This window comes from Suricata suricatta, chromosome 2 (assembly GCF_006229205.1).
Source record: "Suricata suricatta isolate VVHF042 chromosome 2, meerkat_22Aug2017_6uvM2_HiC, whole genome shotgun sequence".
Classification (NCBI taxonomy): domain Eukaryota; kingdom Metazoa; phylum Chordata; class Mammalia; order Carnivora; family Herpestidae; genus Suricata; species Suricata suricatta.
In genome coordinates, this window is record NC_043701.1 from 162,601,339 (window position 1) to 162,624,890 (window position 23,552).

General features: G+C 46.5%; 1 protein-coding gene and 1 long non-coding RNA gene across 2 annotated transcripts in view; one reads left to right on the forward strand and one right to left on the reverse strand.

Annotated features, from left to right (window-relative positions):
• Positions 1–23,552, forward strand: part of SORCS3 (sortilin related VPS10 domain containing receptor 3) — a 585,972-nt gene that overhangs the window by 21,476 nt on the left and 540,944 nt on the right. The gene's annotated exons all lie outside the window — the stretch shown is intronic.
• Positions 1,609–3,631, reverse strand: LOC115285869. The gene is made up of 2 exons (XR_003905726.1): positions 3,434–3,631; positions 1,609–2,824 (listed from the first exon to the last, which is right to left on the reverse strand). It is a non-coding gene; the product is annotated as an uncharacterized LOC115285869 (long non-coding RNA).

A 23,552-nucleotide genomic window follows, 5' to 3' on the forward strand; every position in this document is an offset into this window, starting at 1 on the left:
TTGATTTTCCTGATGCACAGTAATGAAGACCATCTCCACCAATCTCCAGCTTTCTCACCTTGCCCAGGCCTCTGGATGTGTTTGCTGCCCGACTTAACACATCTCTGAAGGTAATTTTTATACCAGGCATTTGTCACCGACAAGGAGAATGACAGAATATACAGGTACATAGAGATGCGTTTGCAAAAGAATGGAATTAGCCTGGCTCAGGCAGGACCCAGGAAAAGCTTTGCTGGTCCCTGGGGGCTCAGGGGAGGGGACCCTGGCCAAGGTTAGGCTTAGAGGTATTTGGGAAGAGGAGGGGCAGACTCTCTTTAGGGGACCAGGCATAAACAAGGGCAGCTCGGCTAGGATGCAGTTCCATTTGTTTTAAAGTCTGCCCTTCATGGGGAATTGTCATCCATCCCTGGCCTGGAGCTCATTGTGAGCAGTAAGCCGGAGGGGGAATTTTAAGGGAGGCTGAAAGGGACAATATCAACCTAGGAGGGCCAGGAAGTGCCTTGAGGAATCATCCTTGAAATGTAACATGCTCCTGTTTCGAAATGTGGAAATGCCACATACTGCTTCAGTGAGTTAGAATGTCAGAAGTGGACTTTGAGCCCCAGCTTCCCCGCTTCCTTGCTTTTACAGATGAGAAAATTGGAGCTTTGGGAAGATAAGCAGTTTGCTCATAGCCAGCGTTTGGGTCTCCAGGGTCCCAGGACTTCTCAGTCGACCACACTGCTCCTCTTCCATCTTATTAAGGGGCCCTTGTACATAAAATTAGTCGCTTGAGTCTCTGAAACTTACTTTTAAAAGTCAGCTTTTATTTTGGAAGAGCTGAGGCTGGCAGTGAAGATTTGCAGGGCACCGGGGTCTTGGCTTCTGTCTGCTGCAGGTGCCAGGGCATGTGATCCAGCCCTGTGAATAGGGGCTGGTCCTGGCCCTCAGAGAGCGCCCCTATAGTGGAGGGGATGGACAGCAGGGGGGCGGGGCTCCTTGTTAGAAGGAGGCATTTAGAGAATCTGGGCCATTTGTTCTGGACCCAGATCTATGGTTGAAGGGGCTGTGAGGGTAGGATGGGAGTGGGGCCATTCTAACAAGAAGCAGCATAAGCCAAGGTCAAGGTGGTGTGAGGGATTGTGACATGTTTGGGGACTGGAGAGTGGCTGAGGAATGGAGGCTTTGGGCCATTTAGCTTTTCTTTTTTTTTTTTTTTTGCTTTCTTAAAATTTATTTTTGAGAGACAGAGAGAGATGGCACAAGCAGGGGAGAATCAGAGATGAGAGGGAGACACAGAATCTAGAACAGGCTCCAGGCTCTGAGCTGTCAGCATAGAGCCCGACGCGGGGCTTAAACCAACAAACGTGAGATCATGACCTGAGCTGTAACCGACTGAGCCACCCAGGAGCCCCCCATTTGGCTTGTCTGAGATACACAGTGGATGGTTCAGGGCTGCCCATCACGGCATCTGGAAAACATTGCCTCCTTCTCGCCAGAATAGTAAAAGAGCACAGTTATCTTATCTCTATGCATGAGTGGGTATGGAAAAGCGTATGTCAGGTTTTCTGGATGGAAATGACTTCCCTTTGAAGTTAGTTCATAAATAATGACAAAGGCCATAAAAGGACACATGCACACTGCACACGTATTTAGCAGCTTCTGTGGACCAAACTCTGTAGGAGCAGCGTGTCCAGGAGAAGCAGCTGCCTAGAGAAAGAAGTAACTATGCATTGCCTAAAGCCCTGGTATCCAGAAGCCTCCTGTGGGACCAAGGGGAACTTTTTATTGAGAAGGACCCATTCCTCAGCACTCACAATTGGTGGCAGTCACTCCATCTGCAATTTCAGGAGACAGAAAAGGAACCGCTGTGGACGATGATCACCCCAATCAGGTTCTTCCAGTTCAATGGGAACTTCGTACATCCAAGCATTGCTCATCAGGGTAAAGTTCTCCTTCCTTCCGCCATCCAGCTGAACTCCCCTGATGTCAGGCACTCTCTTCATCAAGGCTGGGCTTGCTTTTGGAGAACCTAGAGATGGCAGACAGCATTGTGGGATGCTCCTTGGTATAAAATCTCCTCTGGGAATTTTCTTAACAAAGTGGTTTGAATTCCTCTAGGAATTAAGCAGGGGGTGGCTAGTTTTCTGGTAAAGACTTGTAATAAAAGGCATGCTGTGCTGAAGATCACAGTGGTCTGTCTTTGGAGCAATCAGACACACGTGGCAATCTAAGGCTCTGTTAGGAAAGAGTCTGTGTCTTTTTACTCAGTAAATATTTGATACACTGGGGTTTTGATGGATGAAGCCACTGTCCGCTTGCTCTTCCTAGACCAGAAGGTGGAGTCTCCGGTAGTCACTGCCTCTTTTTCGTTCCTTTGATTTTCTTAGGTGAAAAATGACTCTTGTCTTGGTGAGGTCTGTAAAATCCTTTCTTTTCCACATGGGGCTGTTAGTGTGTGGAAGGGATTGGAGCTTTCTCTCCCTCTGGTCAGCCCTCGCCTTCCCTTGGGTGATTCTGTTTCCCATTTTCTGGGATGTGTCCACAGGGTTTGTCTCCCATCCCCCCCGCACAGGGTGCATCTGGTGCCAGATTTCATTCAGCCCTGTAACAATCCCCCCTTTATGACATCACTGCTTGTCACCATGGAAACATCCCCAGTCACAGAGACTGGATTGTGGCATCATAGCATCAGGCAGGAGGAGGGGGAGAGGAGAGTAGAGGATTGAGGTTGTCCTATGGGGTGAAATGCCAATAAAATACCATTTGGTGGCAGGAATTAGGATTTTTCTGTCTGGATCCTTGAACGGAGAGTCTGACCATGGCTTCCCAGAATTAACCTCACCTAAGAGAAGAAGGAAGAGTGGTTATGGGATGCGGCCCTTGGACTCTATGTTCTTGCTCAGTATTAGGGAAAATTAAATAATTTTAATGAGGGCTATCCTAGATTTTATATGTATTTCTCATTTGATCTTCATAAAATGTTCATGAACTATTGGACCAGAGAGGTTAAATAACCTGCCTAAGTTTACACAGCTGGAAAAGGCAGAGCTGAGAGTCAGAGACAGAAGCCATAGTTTGTGCCCTCACGTGACTTACAGTTTTGTGTGTGCACACAGTTATGAAGCAAATAAAATATAGTTAAAATTGCGGTAGATATGGAGAGAATAAACATGGTGCTTTAGTGAGGAGGCATTGGAGAGTGAGTGAGAACTGGCTTTTGTATATTATTAACTTCGGGACACGGCTCTGCATCTAGTCGGTGTGTGCTTAAACACGCAAGGCCCTGTGCTCACAGAGGCTCTGACCTGCCTGAGCTTGTGTGGGGGGCCCTGTGACTGGACCCTCTTCCTTAGCTGCTTTCCTCCGCCTGTAGCCCACTTCTCCATTTGTCTGCTCCCTTTTTCTCAACAATTCCTTCCAGCTCTCCTCCCTGGATCCCATGTTTTCCTACCAATCTCCCCTCCTTCTCTTTCTCTCGACTCTGAGCTCCTTGAGAGAGAAGATATTCTCATCTGGCATACCGCATGCTTGGTTTACTCAAGAAGGCTAGAAGATCTGTTGCAAAAATGAATGCAGTGGATCTTTTTATAGGAAAAAAATTTGGCTAGATTTTAAACCATTCAAAAACATTCTTATAGACTTAACCAACTTTGGCTACTAAATGGATGAATAAGTAACAAGTGAGCATTAAAAGGGAACTTTCGGCACCCTGTCCCCCATCCCAGTGAAATGGCCAGTCATGTTTAGTTGAGTTGCTTGCTGTTGTTTGCATGGTTCATGCTAATTATGATTTCATATTATATTCATGTGGTCCAACAACATTTTCTGTTAGTAGAGGTGCCATGGGCCACCTCTGAGCACTCCTATCCTTGTGCCCCATTTGGGCAATAGATGCATCTAATGAAGCCTACTGCTCTCCTTTTGTGCCACCTTGCTGAGATTTTTGGAGTATTTGCTGCTTGAATTCAGTTTTTGTCATTGCTTTCCTGGGATTTAGGGTAGACAAGTTCCTGTTTGGCTTCCAAAGTCCAGGTTACCCGTCTCAGCTGAGTTTTTAATTAGAAAACTGTATTAAATGCACTTATAATCTAAGCTTGTTCTTTCTAGGACCTAGAGTATCAATCTGACTGATAAAGGGGCCCTTTATTGATTCCATCAGAACCATTTGTGAGTGGCACATTACAGAATTAGTAAGTGCTTATTTTTTTAAAGGATGCATGAGGAGTCATATAATGAATTAGTTAAAACACCAGGGTTGGGAATGAGATAGAGATGGTTTTGCTAACTGATCTTGGGTAATTGACTTATTCTCTAAGTGTGAATGTTTTTATTTACAAAATGGGCATGAATCTTAGTGTCTACTTCACGGCACTGGTGTTCAGATTCACTGAGATACACCTGTAAAGTCTAACCACATGCCAGTCTTGTCAAAGTTAACTATAATTTAGTGGGTTAAATGTACTGTTTGTATTTTCTCCAATAATTTGTTAGCACTTTTTGAACTCAGTGCAAAAGTTTGACTATACCCTAGATCACATCTAGATGTTTCAAATTTTGAATTAGAAGGATCAGAATAATTGGCATTTTTATTCAACATTTGCAGGCTCCATAGGTGAAAAGGGCCCAGAAAGTATAACTCCTAGTTTGGAACTGATTTCTGAGAACTGTACCAAGTACTAAAAATGGTTTCCTAAGGGTGACCCTGACCTTATAACTGTAAGAGCAGATTACACAGGTGTGGTCCTCTGCCTCCAAGAGGAAGTAGTTCTATTCACGTGATACTGCCAGAGGTGAAATTCAGTCAAATGTGTATATGTGAATTGACATGTACATACTGACCAGGTGAGAGAGGTTACTCTGACTTTCAGGAATTCAGTTCATATTTCTATATCCTCAGATATAAAAGTGGAGAAGGTAGGGGCTACTAGGTCCTTTCCCCCTCGTGTTTATTGATGTGTAAAATACATGCACTGAATACACAGTTTTTAAAAAATATGTATTCATTTTTGAGAGACAGAGACAGAGCATGAGTAGGTGAGGGGCAGAGAGAGAGGGAGACACAGATTCTGAAGCAGGCTGCAGGCTCTGAGCTGTCAGCACAGAGTCCTAATGGGGCTCAAACTCAGAAGCCATGATGAGATCATGACCTGAGCCGAAGTTGGATGCTTAACCGACTGAACCACCCAGGTGCCCCATGAGTCCACAGACTTTCATCTCAGTTTTTTACATATGATTACACTGATATTACCCCACCACACAAATGAGGTCAAACTGTAGAACTATACATTCATTGCACTCAAGAAAGCTCCTTCATTACCCCTTCACATTGATAGCCTTTCTCCCTGGAAGTAATCAGTGTTTTGATTTCTATCAAATTTTGCCCATTCTTGAAATTCACATAAATGGAATAACATAGTGTCATAGGCAGCTTCTGAGATGGCCCCCAATAGTCTCTGCCTCCTGATATTCATGCGCCTGTGTAATATCTTCCCTTTGGGTGTGGACTGGCCTGTGTAACCTGCTTCTAATGAATAAGGTATATTATGGGATATTACTTCCATGATTAGGTTACAAAGACTCTGACTTGAATTTGCTTATATTCTCTCTGGTCCCTCTCTGGCTCTTGCTCTGATTGAGTTGCCATATTGGGAGCTGCCTTCTGGATAACATCTGCTGAACTGAGGCCATTGGCCCAACAACCATCCTGGAAGCAAATCTTCCCCTGGGTAAGCCTTGAGATCACTGTAGTCTGGCTGACACCTTGATCAGAGCTTCGTGAGCCATCCTGAGCTGGAGGACCCAACGAAGGTGCACCAGAATTCCTGACCCACAGAAATGGTTGAGACAGTACATGTCTCTTGTTTTAAGCCATGCAGTATCGGTATAATTCATTGGTAATAGATAACTAATATGTATAGTATGTTCTTTTTTGGGTCTGGCCTTTTTCACTGAACTTCATGTCTGTGAGATCCCTATTGATGTTTATAGCTTTAGTTTATTCTCTTTTATTTCTGTTAAGTATCACAGTGTAGGAATATGTCCAAGTTATTCATCCATTCTATAATTGTTGGATATCTGGGTTGTTTCAGTTTTTTGCCTCTCTAAAAACATTTTTACATTTTTTTTGTGTGGATATATGTTCTACTTTCTCTTGATATATATCCAAGGGTAGAATAACTGGATCATAACATAGACTTTAGTGGATACTATCAATTTTTCAAAATGGTTATGCTGATTACACTCCCTCTAGTATGATACCTCCAGCTTTGCCACTTCCTTGCCAAGGCCAGATATTTGTAATTAAAAAAAGTATTTTAGTCATTCTGGTGGATGTCTAGTGGTATATGCCGTGCGGTTTTATTTTGATGACTATGGATGTTGACCATTTTTCATATGTTTAATGGTCATTTGGCTATCCTAACACTTGTTCGAATATTTTGCCCCGTTTATATTAAATTGTTTATTTTTCAAGTGGGTTTGTAGAAGTTCTTTATGTTCTGGATTAAAGTTCTTTGCTATATTTATTCTAGATACCTTCTTCTAGTCTGTGGTTTGCCTTGTTATTAATGGTGTATTTTTATAATGGGATGCTCTTAATTTTAATGAAGTTAAATTGGTCAGTTTTTTTTTTAAGGTTATAAGATCTTTGCTAGTTCCTGTGTCAGGAAGATACTTTCCTATGTTTTCTTCGAGGCATGATTTGCTTTAATTTTTACATTTAGGCCAGTGATCCACCTAGAATTTCTTTTTTTATGTGCTAAGCGTCTGATGTGAAGAAGGGAGTCAAATTTATTTCCTTTTCTCATATGTAACTCCAAAGGATCCAATGTCATTCATTGAAAGAGTATCTTTATTGCAAATCAGGGGGCTTGTGTATGGCAGGTTTTGAGTTCACTGTTTGAGGTCCATTTTTTTTTCTTTTTTGCTTTCCTAACACCAGTGCTACCTGTCTTTGTACCATACCTTTACAATCTATTTTATTATTTGGTAATTTAAGTTAATCAACTTTTTGTGTTTTCTTCATGTGTGTCTTGACTCTTGGCCCTTTACATTATGTATATATGTAAAATCCATATGCATTTTAGAATCAACTTGCCAATTTTCACACACACACACAAAAGCCTGCTAGGATTTTTGCTAGGATTACATTATATCAATGATTAGTTTTGAGAAAATTGACACTGTTTGGTTTTTATTAATTTCTTTCAGCAGTGTTCCATAGGTTTTAGTGGAAAGATTTTAGAAATCTTTTACTATGTTCATGCATAGGAATTTGATGGGGTTTTTTTGATGCTATTTAAGTGAAATTTAAAAAATTTAATTTTCTAATTGTTGCTAGTAGTATGTTAGATTCTTTTAAATTCTCTCTGCATACTGTCATATCATCTATGAATAATGAAAGGACATTTTCTTTTATTTATGCCTGTTATTTCATTTTCTTGCCTTATTACACAGGCTATAGCCTCCCCACAGTGTTGAGTGGAAGCAATGATGGCAGACATCTTTCACTTGCTCCTGAGTTCAGTGGAAAAAATTTAATGTTTCACAGCAAATCATCATGTTAGCTGTAGGTGGTTATAAATGCCCTCAACAGGTTAGGGATAAAAGCTTCTTTTTCAAGTCTGACATTTGATGATTATCTCTGATTATATGGAAAAAGTAAAACCTAATCTCTAGGAAGGAGGAATAATGATGATAACATGAGTAAGAAACAGAGGGGCAAGAGAGAGAAGAAGGAGATGAAGTATGCTAAAGAAATAATACAAGAATTTCCTAAATGTTTCCTATGTTGTAGGCACTCTGGGAGCTGAGGTAAGTTGTCATCAATAGGTCACATGGCTAATGAGGGATGGAGGTTGGGTGAGAACCCAGGTCTTGTGGAACTAGGGCTTAGTTTTCTGCTGCACTCAGAGGGAGAGTAAATAAAGGAAGGCCCAAGAGGAAGGGAGCAGCTATTGTAAAGTCTTCTAATGTGTTTAGGACATTGGTCTTTTCTATGTCTCTCCATCTCTGTTTCTTTCTTCCTGTCTCTTTTTCAATCTCTGTCTCTATTTCAGTCATAGTCATGAACTTGAACTTAATCTCATCATGTTCTCTACAGTGGAGAATGGTGGTGGGTGTCTTCTGTCTCCTTCTGTCCCAATCATATGAGGCTTCTAGGCTATGGGCCACCTCTTATTTTAATTCAGTTTTTACATAATACCAGTTGACCGGGTCAGGCAGACACAGTGGCTAGGGAATGAGATTAATGGGCATAGTCGGTGCCTTCTTGGTGTCTGGTGTGCATACTCTGCAAATAATGACTATTCAACAGTCAATGGTGTAAGTCACATGGAATCAGAGGGATGAGCGAGCTTCAGCCTGGAATGAAGGCTGCACCTGCCACTCCTCACCAGAGACAAGCCCAATATTTTGTGGTGACAAGCCAAGTGTATCTATGGTGGCCACAGCCTCTTTCCTGGACCAGGCCTAGGCGTGTTTGCAAGCGTTGGTGCTGCCCTGCTGCCTGAGCTTTTCACGGCGGGCTCAGTTCTCCTGTCCCTGTCAGTTTTGCTTTCTCTTTTGCAAAGTCTGTCCCGAGGCTATTGTTTGGTTTTCTAGTCCTGACTGAATTAGGATGGTTCCATTTAAGGTGAAAACAATATAAAACAACCACAAAAAAGTGCCAAAGAAGAAACAGAATAAGGAAGTGTTTTTTAGTCTTTGAAAGATGAATGCAAATGTGTTTTTGCAGTGTTTTAATATATTCTAGATGTTCCCCTAACATTAGACAATCTATCATAGCCTGACCGGGAACCTGGTGTATTTATTATGTTGCAGGAAAGTTTGTGGAGGAAGAGACTGAGGGGTAGGCTGAGAAGGTGCCCACCTGAAAGCCCATGAGTCATCAGATTCATTACTAAAACAGTGAACACCTACTGGTCCCCAGGACTGGCCCTTGGAGGGGTGGTTCAGGGGGCGAAGTGTGGTGGGAATGAGGCCATTATCTGACATCTTCCTGTTGTTCTGTGTAGGCAGTAACCTTTATCCCACCCCGAGCTACAGCCATTGTCCTCTGAGGATGACCTTCTGCAGAAAAGTGTGGATGAGTCAGCACTATCCATTCCCCATTCCTGGAGACATTCAGCGTGTGTGTGTGCATGCACATGTGCATGTTTAGCAAAGAGGACTGTTGAAATAGCTTGCAGCTCTGAGATTTTCTAGCTTATTCTCTTGTATGCATCATTTTAAAGTAGGAGGGGTGCTGCATGGCCAGACATTTGTTTAAAGCAGTAGACAGTCTTAGTTCCTAGTAACATTCTAGTAGTGATGTAATTGATGTCAGTTGGAGACACATGTGCCTCGTCTTAGACAAATGTGAGGAGGCCAAGATTAAATTTCTTAACTGGGCATTGATAGATGCCTTGAGCATACTTTAAGAAGAAGCAAAGATGGGTCTCAACATTTCACGTCTTCCTACATTCTGCCCTCAGGTGATTGAGTTCAGGATGGTGATGTGTGCCAGTGGCATGCATAATAGTAATGATACTTTAGTAATAGTGGACCCTGTTGAAGTGAGGTGACTCTGTTATGTGGAGTTGACTGGTTGGGTAGACTAGACCTGGTCCACACTAGTGACTTTCAGAGGCAAAGTTCAGACCTGCAGAAGCAGCTCTTAAATGAGTTTATACATGTATCTGGCACTTAGTAAGCCCTCCATCAATATTAGTGAGCATGAATGCTATTGCTGAAAAAGAGGTGATGATTAATAGCCATCTGGACCTGGTAAAAGTAGAGGAGAGTCAGTGCTTGGGGACAGGAGCATCATTTAGATGAAAGAGAGTATTCAGTGCTGGAGACACAGGAGACTTAGTGCTTTACCTTCCCTTGACCCTTCTGCTGGGTTTAACCTAGTGGGGTCACGTATGCTCTGAAGTTGTGTCTCCCACAGTTAGCCTCCTGAGGGCAGGGACTATGTCTACCTCAGCAATCTCTGGCCTGGAGCATGTTCTCTAAAGCATGTTGTTGAAAAGATGGATGATGTGCTCAAAATGCTTCAACAGTGAACTGTGGTAGTTCCCAAAGTTTACATTCTCTGAACTAACAGCATCGTGCCCACAGTGAGGTCTTGCTCTGCTCTCCGCACCTAGCTCACATCTGCACTGTTACCCTCAGGTCTGGGGGCTCAAGACAAATCAGATTATCTTTCCCTGAGAGACCAAGCCAGGGAAGGACACTGAAACCCTACTGTAAAATAAACTATTAAGACAGATAGGTGTGTTTAGCCTGGAGCAGAGAAACCCGGGGAGTCCAGAACTTAATATTTGAAGAGCTTCTGGACAGAAGAAGGTAAGAATTGTTCTTTACTGCTTTCTGGATGAAAGTTAGATGGGAGATGAGAAATTGCAGAAGCTGTTTTTGTTGCACTGTAAGGAGGGACTTTGCCCGGGACAGGGGAGCTTTTTAGGTGGCTGCCCTGGGGTGTGCACAGGACTTTGGAATCTACTTCCAAAGTAGAAGTTAAATGGGGTGAAAACTGGCTTTTCTTTCCTGTGGAGAAGTGAAAGCTGTTGAGTCAGTCAGGATTGGTGAGAACCTTGTCGCCTTGAACAAGAAATGAAGGAGCTCACCATCTCCTGAGCACTTCCTGTGTATCGGGAGTGTTGCTGACTGCTTTCCATACCAGGATTACTTGTCTTGGAACACCTTAAGGTGAGTAGTAGAGAAGGAAGTACTCAGAGTCAGTTGGCCAAGGCTCACATTTCCCTTTCCAATCATTTCCTGGGACCCTGTGCTGTCATGTTGATACTTTTTAAATGCCATGCCCACTTTTTCCTCATCTGAATAAATGATTTGCTGGTGGAGCAGACCTGCTTCAAACTCTTCTGGAACTTTCTTCAGGGCCTTGGATGGGTTTTTGCCTTGTCAGCCAAGACTTTCTCTTTCTTGCAGAGTCCTTGCCCAAGGCTCTTGATTGAAGTGTCCCATTTCTCCCCCTTTCCCTTGGTGTAGAGTTCCAGAAAGCTTTCTGTTGACCTTCTTTTAATTGCTAATAATTATTCAATTTTATGTAGCCCATAGTGATAAATATTCATGAGTAGCACAGTGCATCAGGATCCAACACTTTAAGCTATTGTGTTTTTTTAAATTAAACTGAAACATGGAATTAAATGCAATAAAAGGAAAAAAAAGAGAGAGCATATGTATGTATCTATTTCAGTCCTGCTGTGGGACTGTGTGGGAGGCGGATGTGAAGCTTTGACCTGGATGTTGTGATGATCTGTCTTAGAGTTTCTAAAGGAGACACCTAAAATATCTGGACCTGCCAGGTTCATTCATTCATTCATTCACACATTTTTTCATTAATTCACTCAGCACATATTTACTACCATGAGCCCTCACAGTGCCTCTCATTGGGACACAAATAGACTAGAACAGGACTTCACGATTTAGTCCTGGAAGAGATAGGCACACAAACCAGCCGGACGGTAACTGCTTGGTGAGCAGAGGTAAGGCATGGTATAGAGCGTTCCCAGAGGAGCAGAGGGTAACTTCCTGGGGGGTTGATGACGTGGCAGAGAGGTGGTGATTCCTGTCAGGACTTACTAGTTGGTCCCGTGTTCGATGCTTCTTTCTTCAGCTCACTCAGTCTCATCTTCCTTTCCTTAGAGAGTCTATGGAGGGTGGGGACTCAGAAGTTGGACTGCTTGGGTTCAGCTCTCAGTTCTGACACTTAGAGTGAGTGACTATGACCCTGGGTGAGTCATTTAACCAACCCTGAGCCTCAGTTTTCTTCTCTGTAGGATGGAGGTTGTCACAGAAGCTACCTCATGGGGCTGTGAGAAGGACTACACTAGCCGATGTGTGTGAGGTTTCCAGAATGGTGCCTGGCACACAGCGCATGCTCAACTGTAGACATGCAGCCACCGTTGCTATTTGCTCTGAGACTTTAGTCCATGAATTCCTGGGGCTTCTCTCCTGCTGTGGACTTCTCGGTTCTCTAGAGACCTGTTGTGAGCTTTGACTCACTGAGGGGGCACACTGCAGGCGAGGTGTTGTCGAGAGTTCCCAAATACTCCTGAGAGCCCACCGCGGGAGCCAGTGCGAGGAAGGCAGGGCCTTAACACACACCTTCCAGAAGGCCCCCTCGGAGCTGGAGCGGGAGCCAGGTGGGCATCTTGGGGAGCAGAGGGCAGGAGGAACAGCACGATGGGAAAACGGCGCACCTGCCCTTGAATGCTGCCTCGGAACCCTGCTCTCTGTGGGGAGGGAGAGGCGCTCACGTGTGGGTGTAACACATGCTGTACTCCATGGGGCATGTTTTCCTGCTTTAAAATGGGAAATGTGAGTTATTTATTTGTAGCACACGCATGGCGAGATGCTCATGAACCAGCTTGGGGATGTTCTCCAAGTAAACAAACCCACTTTCTGGAGAGGCGGTTTCTTTTTACAGCCTGAGAGATAAAGGAGTCCCGGAAAGCTCACCACTGGCAGTTTCTAGCACCTCGATGTCCCTTCCTGGGCTCCTGGAGGCCTGTGTCTGCCATCCTCCCCCACCCCTTACTGCGCCGTGAGCCCTCCCACTGAGTACCATCCAGCTTGCCTTTTTGCGTGAGTTCATACTGTAGCCGTTTCGAGTCAGGTGGATGGGGTTGCCAAGTAGGAGAGGTTGTGGCCATGAGGAAAGGGCTGTGGGGTCACTATCTGATAGGATCCATCCACTAGCCCTGTATGGTTTTTAACGGACCACCAGCCATCTCTGAGCTTAGTTTCTTCATCTATCATGATAGGATGGATCAGAATTAAAGCCAGAGTCCTTACTGTGACCTTCCAGGCCTCATGGCTGACCCTTGTCATCACCCTCATCTTAACCTCTTACTTGCTTCCCTGGTTCACTTGGTCCAGCTGCACTGGCCTCTCTGTTCCACTATAGACCCCAAAGCCTTTTGCCTCAGGACCTTTGCACTGACTCTTCACTCTCTCTCTCTGGAATGCTCTCTCCCTAGCTACCTGCATGTTTCATTCTCTCACCTCTTTCTGGTTTTTACTAAAAATTTTCTCCTGAGTGAAGCCTGCCTTTGGCCCCCAATTTCCAATTGTGTCTCTCATCTCACATTCGCCTTCTTTCCCTGCTTTCGTTTTCCTCAGTAACCATCTTGCATATTACCCATTACCGCAGGTTACTTGTCCTCTGTCCCTCCCATGGGAATGCCGGCTCCAGAGCACAGAGCATTGGTCCCTTTGGTTTCCAGTTCCCACGTGGTGCAGCTTGTGGCTGGGAGTGCGACAGAGGTGGGGAAACTCAGCAAAGCAAGGTGCTGGAGACAGTGATCGCAAGCTTTCTGGTTCTTCTTTATCTCCTGAGCTGTGAGAAGAAATGACCTCCCTGAAAGGCAGTTTGTTTACTTGGAAAACAAAATCTTCATGCTGATTCTGTTCAGTGCCTAATAGATATTTGCTGAACAGAAGAATACAAGGCCAACCCTGGGGCCACGTGGCCTGGACTGCTCCTCTTATCAGCTCTGTGAACCCAGGCCAGCTCCTTAGCCTCACTGACTTTGTTTCCTTCTTTATAAAAAGGGAGCGATGGTGTCACAGCCTTGCAGGGTTGCTGGGAGCAGTCTATGCAAGGTTGAAGAGGAAGTGCTCAGCAGGTTAGCTGTTATTTTTAAAAGTACTTTCAGGTCTCACATTCTACTTGCAGGCACAGGGCTGGCTTCTGGGTTAAGGATCTTGGGTTGAGCCCTCAATAAATGACTCTTGTAGGCACTGATATGGTTAAAGCATCCTGCCTCTCATGCTGCCTGAGGAGAGGGTGGGGGCTGCTGGACAGATTGTATTGGGTGAAACAGATTGTATGCTAAAGGCTTTGAAGAATGGGCAGCCAAGCAGAAGAGCAGAATTCTAAACTGACCGCTGGTAAGGAAATTCAGGTATCCTGGGTTTAGTACCTGGAGGGAGGTTGGGATGGAGGGACCTGACTCTGGGCCCTGAAGCAAGTGGGGTGCTGCTCTTGAAGGTGGATGCAGGAAGCCTCTGGTGGTCTTTCTGCTCCGGAGTCATGCTCAGTCTTGGCCCAGGCTCTTACCTATTCAGATCCTCCCTGGCATCACCGCCAGTCTGGGGCTTTTAGCTCTTAGCTAGTGATCTAGAGAGACTCTGCTTACCCAGGACCTCTAAGCTGGCTTCCGTTCAGGTCCTTACAGGGCTCGGAGGAAGACCCGGAATGTCCCAGCGGTGGGGACAGTTATTCCCACCCTGCCCACCTTCCCTGCAGTGGACTATTCAAATCAAGGTGACCTTGGGGCTGAGTCTTGATGGGTCCAGAAAGCTGAAAAAGTCTTGGAAAGCGAAAGCCTTTTTCATTTGGGCATGGTCATCAAATAAGAAGAGTAAATATGGGCTTGCATTTGCCCCTTGGTCTTAGAGACAGCATGCACTTCTCAGGGCCAGAGTGCCCCACAGCCTCTGTGCCTTTCATTTAGAAACAGCAGATGCTGCGAAGGGAGCCCCAGTTGTCTGCCCCCTGCTGGCCCTCCCACTTGGTTGTTTATGGAGAGGTGGGAGAGGACAGGCCAGCGAAGACCTACCTGGTGCATCAGGGAAGCTTCCAGGATTCTTTTGCTCTCAACTTGAGGGCACAATGCCTAAAAATGGGAGATAAAGGTATTTTTTTTCTTCTGTCTTGGTGCTATTGTGATGGCTTCTTGTATTTATGCTGTGGGTAACTTTTGGTGCCAAGTGGTATTTACTGCCTGACTCTCACCCCAACCAAACCAAGCTGGGAAGAGGTAGGGAAGCCAGTTATATAAGACTGGTAATTCTGGGTGGATCAGCACTGGGATTCACAAGGGTCTGGCTCAGCAACACCAGTGGCCGGCGAGGTCTGGAATGGGCCTGCCTCAGTTTGGCTGCTGTAAGAGACACCGCAGGCTGGGTGTCCTGGCCCCTGTGTGCTGGCATGGACTGCCCCGTGGCAGAGTGGCACCGTGCTCCCTCACAAGACTTCAGAGCTGGTCAGCCTCACTCAACGCTTGCCACTTGTGGGGCCTCTATCTAGGTAGTCTTGGACTCACTCTGTGACTTGGGCAGCCCATCAGTAAAATGGGGATGATGGTAATAATACTTATAGTGGGAGGTTTTTGTGGGAATTCAGTGAGCTGTTCCATGAACATACATGGTGCCAGGCATTTATTTAGAAAGTAACTCCAGAAATGCTGATTAGTGGAGAGATGGGCAGCAAATGGATCATGGTCATGCAGTGAGAGGTCAGCTTTGGTGTGGAAGACCAAACAGTGTTGCAGGAATGTGGAGGAGGCACACAGCCTATGTCTGCGAGGCAGAGAGAAAGGGAGCCACAGCTCATGTCCAGGCATGGGCACACTGGTCACCCCTGGTGTCACCTCGGACACCAAGTCTGCTGTTCCTTGCTTCCAAGGGAATCCTTGTAGTGGCAGAGGCTGTGAGGGCCATCCACCAGTGCCATTCTAGAGTGAGATCATGAGCCACGGGCCTGTAATGTGCCCTCCTTGCCCAGCCAGGACGGGGAGAGAGCAGCTGCAAGGGTTCCCTGCACCTGGCACCCTGCACATCCAGACCGGGGGACGTCCTTCCCTCTGTTTGACCTGCAGCTCCTGAGCCCCTGGACCCAGCACTGTTTCCCCCTTAATTGGAATTGCTTATCCTGCTGACTCCAGCCCTGGCCTACCCTCCCCACCTCCGTGCCCTTGTAAAACTCATAAATGCCTAGAAAGAAGGCATGGCTCCATGCAATGCTTTTAAAAAAAAATTTTTTTTTATTAAATAGGGGGCACATTGACTTTTTGAGCAGAGGAAACACTCTTTCTGGTGCTGTATTGAGCACTGAAGGACTTAGTGCCCCTGCTCCTAGCCAGCATCACTGTCATTGTCCCCACCCTCTTCCAGATGTCCTTGGGGGCTGGCCCCTGCCTAGGACACCTGCTAGAGCTGAGGTGGCACAGGTATTTGCTTCTCTTCTTGTGGGTTTCTTTGGTAACTCTGCTTCCTCTTCAGGGTTGGCTGAACCCCCTCCTGCCCATTTGTCCGCTCCTCATTGCCTGGTGCCTACAGCTCCGGGGTGGGAGGGAGGCCGTGTTGGGTAGAAGCACAGCTGTGGTGGTGGAGTGAATGCAGATGGGATGAAAGTAGGCAAGCACAGGTGGCTGGTGGCACCGGGGGTCCCTGGAGGGGCATCTGGCTCTGATCTCTCTTGCAGACCCTGCTTGTCAGCTTCCCTGTGGTGAGAGGAGGTCAGGGAGGAGGGCATTGCCTCTCTGGAAGTGAAGCTCTGAGCAGGGGTCTGGCATTCCCAGAGGCAACAGGGACTCTGTTTTGTGGGGGAAGGCATCTCTGGGGAAGGGGTGACAAGACCAGTGGTGACCAGCTTGGGGCTGGGGGGGGGGTGCTGCAGGAACTGCCAATTGCCTCAGACTCAGGCTGCAGAGATGTCCGCCTTACTCACCCCCTGTAGCCAGCCTTCTGGGCAAATAAAGTGACCAATAACCAATTGTTGTAAACTTTAGAACACCCATACTCAGTAAATTGCAGACATGAAGAGTTGGGGTCCCCACAGCACTGGTTCTACCCTGGTGTAACAAGCCTGAAAGGTTCAGGAACCTTGGGAGGGAGCCAGATGAATTCAGAATGCCACACCACTCTTCCTTCTGCCTTGCTTTCCTGCCTTGCTTTCTTCCTCCCTATACTTTCCTAACTATCCAGTTCCCATCCCTCTTCCTTTCTCCTTGTGTTTAGAACCTTTCACTGCACCTCATGGAAAAGATCTGGGCTCCTGGGAGGAGCCCCATGTAGTCAGAGGTCTCTCTCAGAACCATAAACCCATCCCTCTAAGGCTCTTCATTCATCTGTCCAGCCATCTGCCCTTCTGTCCGTCCATCCCTCCATCCATTCCTCTATCCATCCATCCACCCACCCACCCCAGGCCTGGTTAAAATCTTTCCTCTGTCAAGGTGGTCTGTCTTTCCCAGCTGGACAGTAAGCTCCATCAATCAGAGGACATAACTCACACTTAAAAATCACCCAATCTGTCTGGCTTGGGGAATGGAGTGCTGTTTTAGATACTTGGGAGCCCTCTGGGTCTCTTCCCCTTTCCTGCTGCCTCCAGGTAAAGAATAGGGCTGAGGAAGTAGAAAAGCCCTTTCCTGATCAAATGTCACCAGTGACTGAGCTTTTTTTTAATGGTGAACATTTTTATTCTGTATTATGAGACAACCCCAAATTCAGATGTCTGGGAGAGGTCACACCAAACACAAATACACATTAAGGTGTAAATGACTGATATAAAGTTGTCCTTTGAGGGTGAGGGTGCAATGGGAGCAGGAGCTGGGAGAGTGCAGGTGTGGCTGGAAGGGTACCATGCAGGAAGGAGTAAGGTATGGAGGAGAAGCCCTTCAGGAGTCTCCTGGCTCACTGCTTTCAAACTGAAAGGTAGTAACTTGAGCATATCAAAGCTTCGGCTCACTGATAGCTCCGGATCCACTGTGTGTGGAGAGAGAGGTGGGGAGCTTAGCATTGGAGGTCATAGGCTTTGAAGCCTGTCTGTCCTGGTTCCAATCTTAGTTCCCGAGTCCTAGCTGTGTGCCTGAGGTTCTTCATCTGTACAATGGAGATAATAATAATACTGTTCTCATTGGGTTGTCCTGAGGACTTGATGAAATAAGGCGTGCGCTTCACTTTGCATAGTGCCTGGCATGTAAGGGCTCCAGACACGAGTCACCATCATCATCATCCTCATTGTCATCATCATCATCATCCTCACCCTTAGTCATAACTTTGGGAGAGGAATTTGAAGCAAAAGAGGCAATTAGTCACAGCATTGCCAGGTTTAGCAAATAAAAATATAAATATATTTATTCTATCTGAAATCCACATTCCACTGAATGTCCTGTATTTTATCTGGGAAACCTAATCAATCAAGCCTCTAGGAAACTGGGTCTGGATCCCCTCCCCCATCTTGATCCTAACTAGGATGGCCCCAGAAGGGGTCAGGGAGGAAGTGGGGAGGAGAGGGTAGGAGGCTGGGGCAGGAGGGGTGCCTGGGGCGAGGGGCTGTGTGCGTGGGGGGACTGAGCCGTGGCGCAGAGCTGCGTGCTGGTGGATGCAGAGGGCGGTGTGAATCAGAGCGCGTAGACTCCAGCACCTGCCAGCAGGCCGTGGGCACTGAGGCTAGCAGCCCGTGGGGAGGTGCTCCACACTGGTGGCAGCGGCACAGCAGTGGGGACCGCTCTGTTTGCTTCTTGAGAGAGGCAGCCAGTGGAGCTGAGTTTTCTCACCCCAGTGGGCGTGGAGGGCACCTCCCTCTAGTTTTCTCCTGTTTCTGCTCATTTCCTTCTTCTCTGTCCTCCTTTCTTCTCCCTTCCCCCTCCTCATTTGCTTCCCTCTCCCCCCTCCCCCAGCCTCCCCATGCCAGCCTTTTTGAGAGAGCTGGTGTGGGAGGGATTCTGACGCATTCTTGGTTACCTGCTGTTCCAGGCCCACAGGCTTCTGCCCCTCCACATGCTGACTCCCAGACCCTCCCTTGGCAGCACAGCCAAGCCCCCAGCAGCAAGGGAACATCTAAGGCAGGTTCTATGTGACCTGGGGGAGATGAGCCCCTTCTACACCCCTCCAGGTGGGCAAGCATGCCGGGAAGTGAGAGTGTGGCCTGCAGCGGTGCCATCATTTTTAGTGTAGCTGGGGGTGTCCTTTTATCAGGTTAGTATTCTGTTGGTCCAGCTATTTAGGGGGCTCTAAACTCTGGCCCCCATTATTTTGCCTTGGCATTAAAGACCCTTCATGTCTTGTCCACTTAAGTTTTTCTTTTTCTTTTTATTTGTTAGTCCACTTAATTTTTTCTTGCTATTTCTCCCATCACTCCTCCTCCCACCTGAAGGTCCAGGTAAATGGAAGCACTGTTCATTCTGAGAAAGCTCTGTGCCCCTCAGAACTTTGGGCATTGTGTTTCACTTGTCTTGGTAAGATCTATTCATCCTTCAAAATTCTGCTCAGATACCTCCTCCTCTGAGAAGCCCTCTTGACCAGCCTCTGGCAGACTTGACCTTCAGGGCTATTTCTCTTATAGTCGGCTTTGTCCATAGTGACAATGAAGCCCTTGTTGAAATTGCTTTGTGAAATTGTGATTGTTTGTTTGTATATCTGCCTCTTTATTCCCATTGGAAGTTCCTTGAATCATGTCTTTTAATTATTCCTGCGTCAGGGCCTTGCATGTGCTATTGAATGTTCATGGAACACCCTCATCCTGTCGCTGTTCACGAAAACAGTCCCCATATCAACCCTCAGATCTCAGCTTAAATGTCAGCTGTCAGAGAGGCCTGCCCTGGCTCACCTTACTCCTAGATAGTTATTTTATTTAATACAGTACCCTGTTTTCTCCCATGATAGTTTATTACTACTTGACCTTGATTTCTGTTTTGTCAGTCTTTACCACTAGAGGATGGCACCGATGAAGGCAAGCCCCTGTTTGAGGGTTCACTGTGGCGTCCCCATGTCTTAGCCCAGTGCCATTTGTAGATAGGCTGGAGGGAGGCCTTTGTAGAGAAAGGCATGTGCAGCAGAAACACCAAAGGCCTGGAGGAAAGGAATTCCAGATCAGGATTCCCTAGAGGTGGTTAATGGAGAAGGGATGTGGGGCTGCTTTCTCTGTAACTGTACCTTCCATCTTGTCTGTGGCTACCTTGCTTGAATGTGGAGCAGGGACCTCCTGTGTGGACCATTATCATTTCTTTCCCCTTGCACATGTTAGTTTTAATATATGTTTCTTTGGAATTCTTCCATTTGGTTATTCTCTAGCCAACAGAAAGGTCCCTGTTACATGAAAACATGTAAGGTGTTTGATGAAGAGCAGCTAGGGTGCCTGGGTCAGCCCTGGGACTTGCACATTGAGGGGCTTGAATGTCCTTTGTCCCTTGCCTGCAAGTGGGAGATTCCCTGATAAATATATCTGGCCTTGGGTGGGAGCCCTCACAAAGGCCCGTTCTTGATGGTGAAGCCCTTCTCTGGACCCTGGAACTTCTCCAGGTAAAGCGATAGGGCATGGATTTGAGGATCTGAATCTTAACTCTGAAGTCTAGTCCCTGTTGCCCCTGCTAAGAGGGAAGGCCAGCCACCCAGGGAAGGGCCCTGAGAGATTATTTGCTCAGAGCCCCATACTTTTTTGTAGGAAGAAACCATGACTCATGGAAAAGAAATGCTTTGCCCAGAGTCACAGGTTGGGGAGGACCGGAACCCAGGTTTTGTGTCACCTCCTTTGGGACGCCTCACCCTCACCTAGTGAGACCCTCATGTGATGCAGGATGTTAATTCAGAGGTGCGCACTTTGGTGCAGTGGGTAGCTTTAGGTTTATTTTCATTGTACAAAGCTAAACCTTTTCTTCTTTCACATTCCTTCTCTCCCTCCTATTGAGCAGCATGAGAGCACGGAGTGGCTGAAGGCAAAGTCTTGGGTTCGAGAGTAGTGCATAGGTGACAGGTGTTTCCTAGTGATCTGTGATCTAAACAAGCACCGTGGAGCCCTGGCTGTTCCTCTGGGGACCAGACAGACTGTACCCCCTCTGTTAGCAACCATCTGATGGTGTCCTTATGGAAGAGTGCACCTACGTGTGTTTGGAGCACTTTGTTTTCCAGGTACAGATTTTAAAAGGTTGTTTGTATGTAGTTAACCTTTTGGGGGTCTGCTAGAGAACACTTCTGCAGACTGCTTTGGTTCAGGTGTGTGACTGCAGCTGGCTCTGACCACTGCATCCTTCTACGGCACTGTCCAGGGGACCGGTCTGGCCAGAGGCCTGTGGGCAGCTTGCCTGCAGGGCTGTAGCCCTCCTGACATGCAGTAAGGGATGGGGAAGGAAGGATTCCATGGCAACGAGGCTGGAGAGCCCTAGCGCCATGGTGTCATAGCAACCAAATAGAGGAATTCCATCCACATAGTGACAGAGGGACCCCTGAACCTATTAGACTCGGCTGGCCCACTGCATTAGCAACCAGGCTGTGGCCTCCTATAAGGGAGTTGGGTGGGAGGATGGTGCGAAGGTTGGAAGAAGTTGTTTTGTGAGTGGGTTTAGAAAACTAAAAAAAATTTATTAAGAGAAACAAAAATAAAGAAGGCTCTGTGGGATAAGTACCAATAAAAGAGAAAGAAATCAGGCCTGGCTTTGTATTGCATACCCTATGAAGTATGTCCCGATTCATCTGTCTTCCTTTCTTGGGGTATCTAGTTTTCCTATTTCATGTCTGGTCTGGAACATTTGACCCTGACCTTGGAGACAACACTCGTTGCTGGTTTTCCTCCTCTCTCTCCTAACATTGTTCTTCTCTGTTCCTTTTGCTTACTCAAGACACTGGAGTCGGTACTCCAGTAGCAGTTATTGGCCACTCTGTCCCTCACCGTATATGTCCTCACTGTAGGGCTTGTGACGTTTCCATGTGTGTCTGTTTTGGCTAACTAAATGGACTGTGGTACTTGACCTCTTACCCCATTGTTGGGTTTTTACTAGGCAGCGTGGACACATACAGGTATTTGTGAATTGATCAGGACCTGATCAGAGTCAGGTGATTGGGTTCAGGCTTTACTATAAAAGGTGTCTTTAGCAGCCTTGCAGACTTTCTGAGATGGGGCTGTCTCTGCATGGATCTGAGCCTTCATTCTCCTTTCTCCTCAATTGTGGAAGGGTGGGGAGAATGGAGGATATGGGAAGCTGTGGGGAGAAGAAACAGAGGGAAGCATGGACCACGGCAGGGAGGTCTGTACCTGTCTCAGCAGAGAAAAGAAATGTGGTCTTTGACTTTCCAGCCATAAGTTTGGATTACAGGTGCCTCAGTGGTGAAGATGCAAAGTGCCTTTGAGGCTTTTGGGCATGATGGATCTTGTTTTCTGTGTATATGCGATGAGATCCCGTAGAGATAGGCCATGGCTTAGCCTTCTCCCCCATGCCACATGGACAGAGATAGGCCCCTGCATTTGGATGCCTCATGTTTGTTGAATGATACTGTTCTTGTCCTTGTCAAGCTTACACTCTACCCAAGAAAATGGAGCATCTCTTCGTGGATTACCAAATCCCAGGGACATTAATAGACTACACGTTTTCAAGTGTAAAAAATAAGGATGTGCTGGGCACTGCGTGAATGAATGTTTGGAACATATGGGGGCAGGCATTAGAGATTTGGAGATTGGGGAAGCTAAAAAAAGAAAAAAGAAAGCTCATGAAAACCAACCCTGGTGCTCTAGGCTGTGAAGAAAAGCGTGCTTGCATCCTAGGGGACCTCAAACTTCAGTTGGGTCAGAATCATCTGGACATCTCTTTAAATATGCAGCTTCCAGGATATGCAGATTCTGGTTCAGGAGTCCTGGGATCTGCATTTTAAACAAGCTATCCAGGTGACTGCTGGAGGTCAGCTGGGGACCACACACTTAGAAACAAGGGCACGGCTCATAAGGCAAAGCCTCTGTGTCACATGAGCTTCAAGACTTGCTCTTCTTATGGGATTCACAGATAGGTTTAACAACAGTAATACAGCATCTGTGGGACTGGCAGATCCTGGAGCCTTGACTTCTCTGGTAGAGGAGAGAGCACCAATATCGTCTTTATGTTTAATTGGTGAAGCCAGGAGTCGAAGGCAGGTGAGTTGAGCTCCAGTGATGGATAGGGAAGCCCTTGCTGGGTGTGTGAGCTTCACGCACAGGCGGGGTGGGTGAGCTCCTGTCGTTTCACGGGCCACACCGTGGGAGCTGTGAAATGCAGGACAAGATAGAGAATTTGGGGGGAGGACTAAATAAGAAAGGAAAACCATTTATAAGTCAACCTACTTCGCAGAAGGTTCAGAAAAACCCAACCCACTACCACACTTTCATTCATTCTGACTTCTCCTGCTGTAGTTGGGTGATTGGGAGGTTGCTGATGATTATGTTAACCACCCTGGCAGTAATAACCAAGAGGTTACACTTAGTAAGTGCTTTCTGTACATGCACAGTGCTAAGCACTTAATGTTCATCATCCCATTTAATCTTCACATTGACCCTGGGAGGTCTGTGCCTCATTACTTCCCACTTAACAGTGGAGGAAACTGAGGCTTCCAGAATAGCTTGCCTAGTGATTTACAGCTGGTGATGGATGGATCTGAGGTTTGGTGCCAGTCCCTTGGCTGGAAGCATTATGCATGGAGAATCTTTGATTCAGCTTCCTTCTCTCCTCTCTTATTATCTTATCCTGTGTGTCAAAATGTGCGTTCTCCTTCCATCCAACTTATCCTATATAGCTTCTAATCTTGGTAGTTTATTATGGAACACAGAGAGTGGAAATGGGATGGAATAAGTGGATTTTTGAAGCATGCATGTGAAGCATGCATGTGTGTTCAGTAAACACACAGTGTAAATAGGATGTGTAAGGTGCTCGATGGTGGAGGTGATCACAGAATAACAGGGCCTTGATTATCCTTGTGGTTGTTAGCAAAGCCCCTCTTCTGTGTTTGTGACAGATCTCTTTGGCTTGATGGATTCCTTCTAGTGTCAGATTCAAGACTTGCCTCACCCCTTTCCTCTTGGTAGGCAGATGGATATGCTT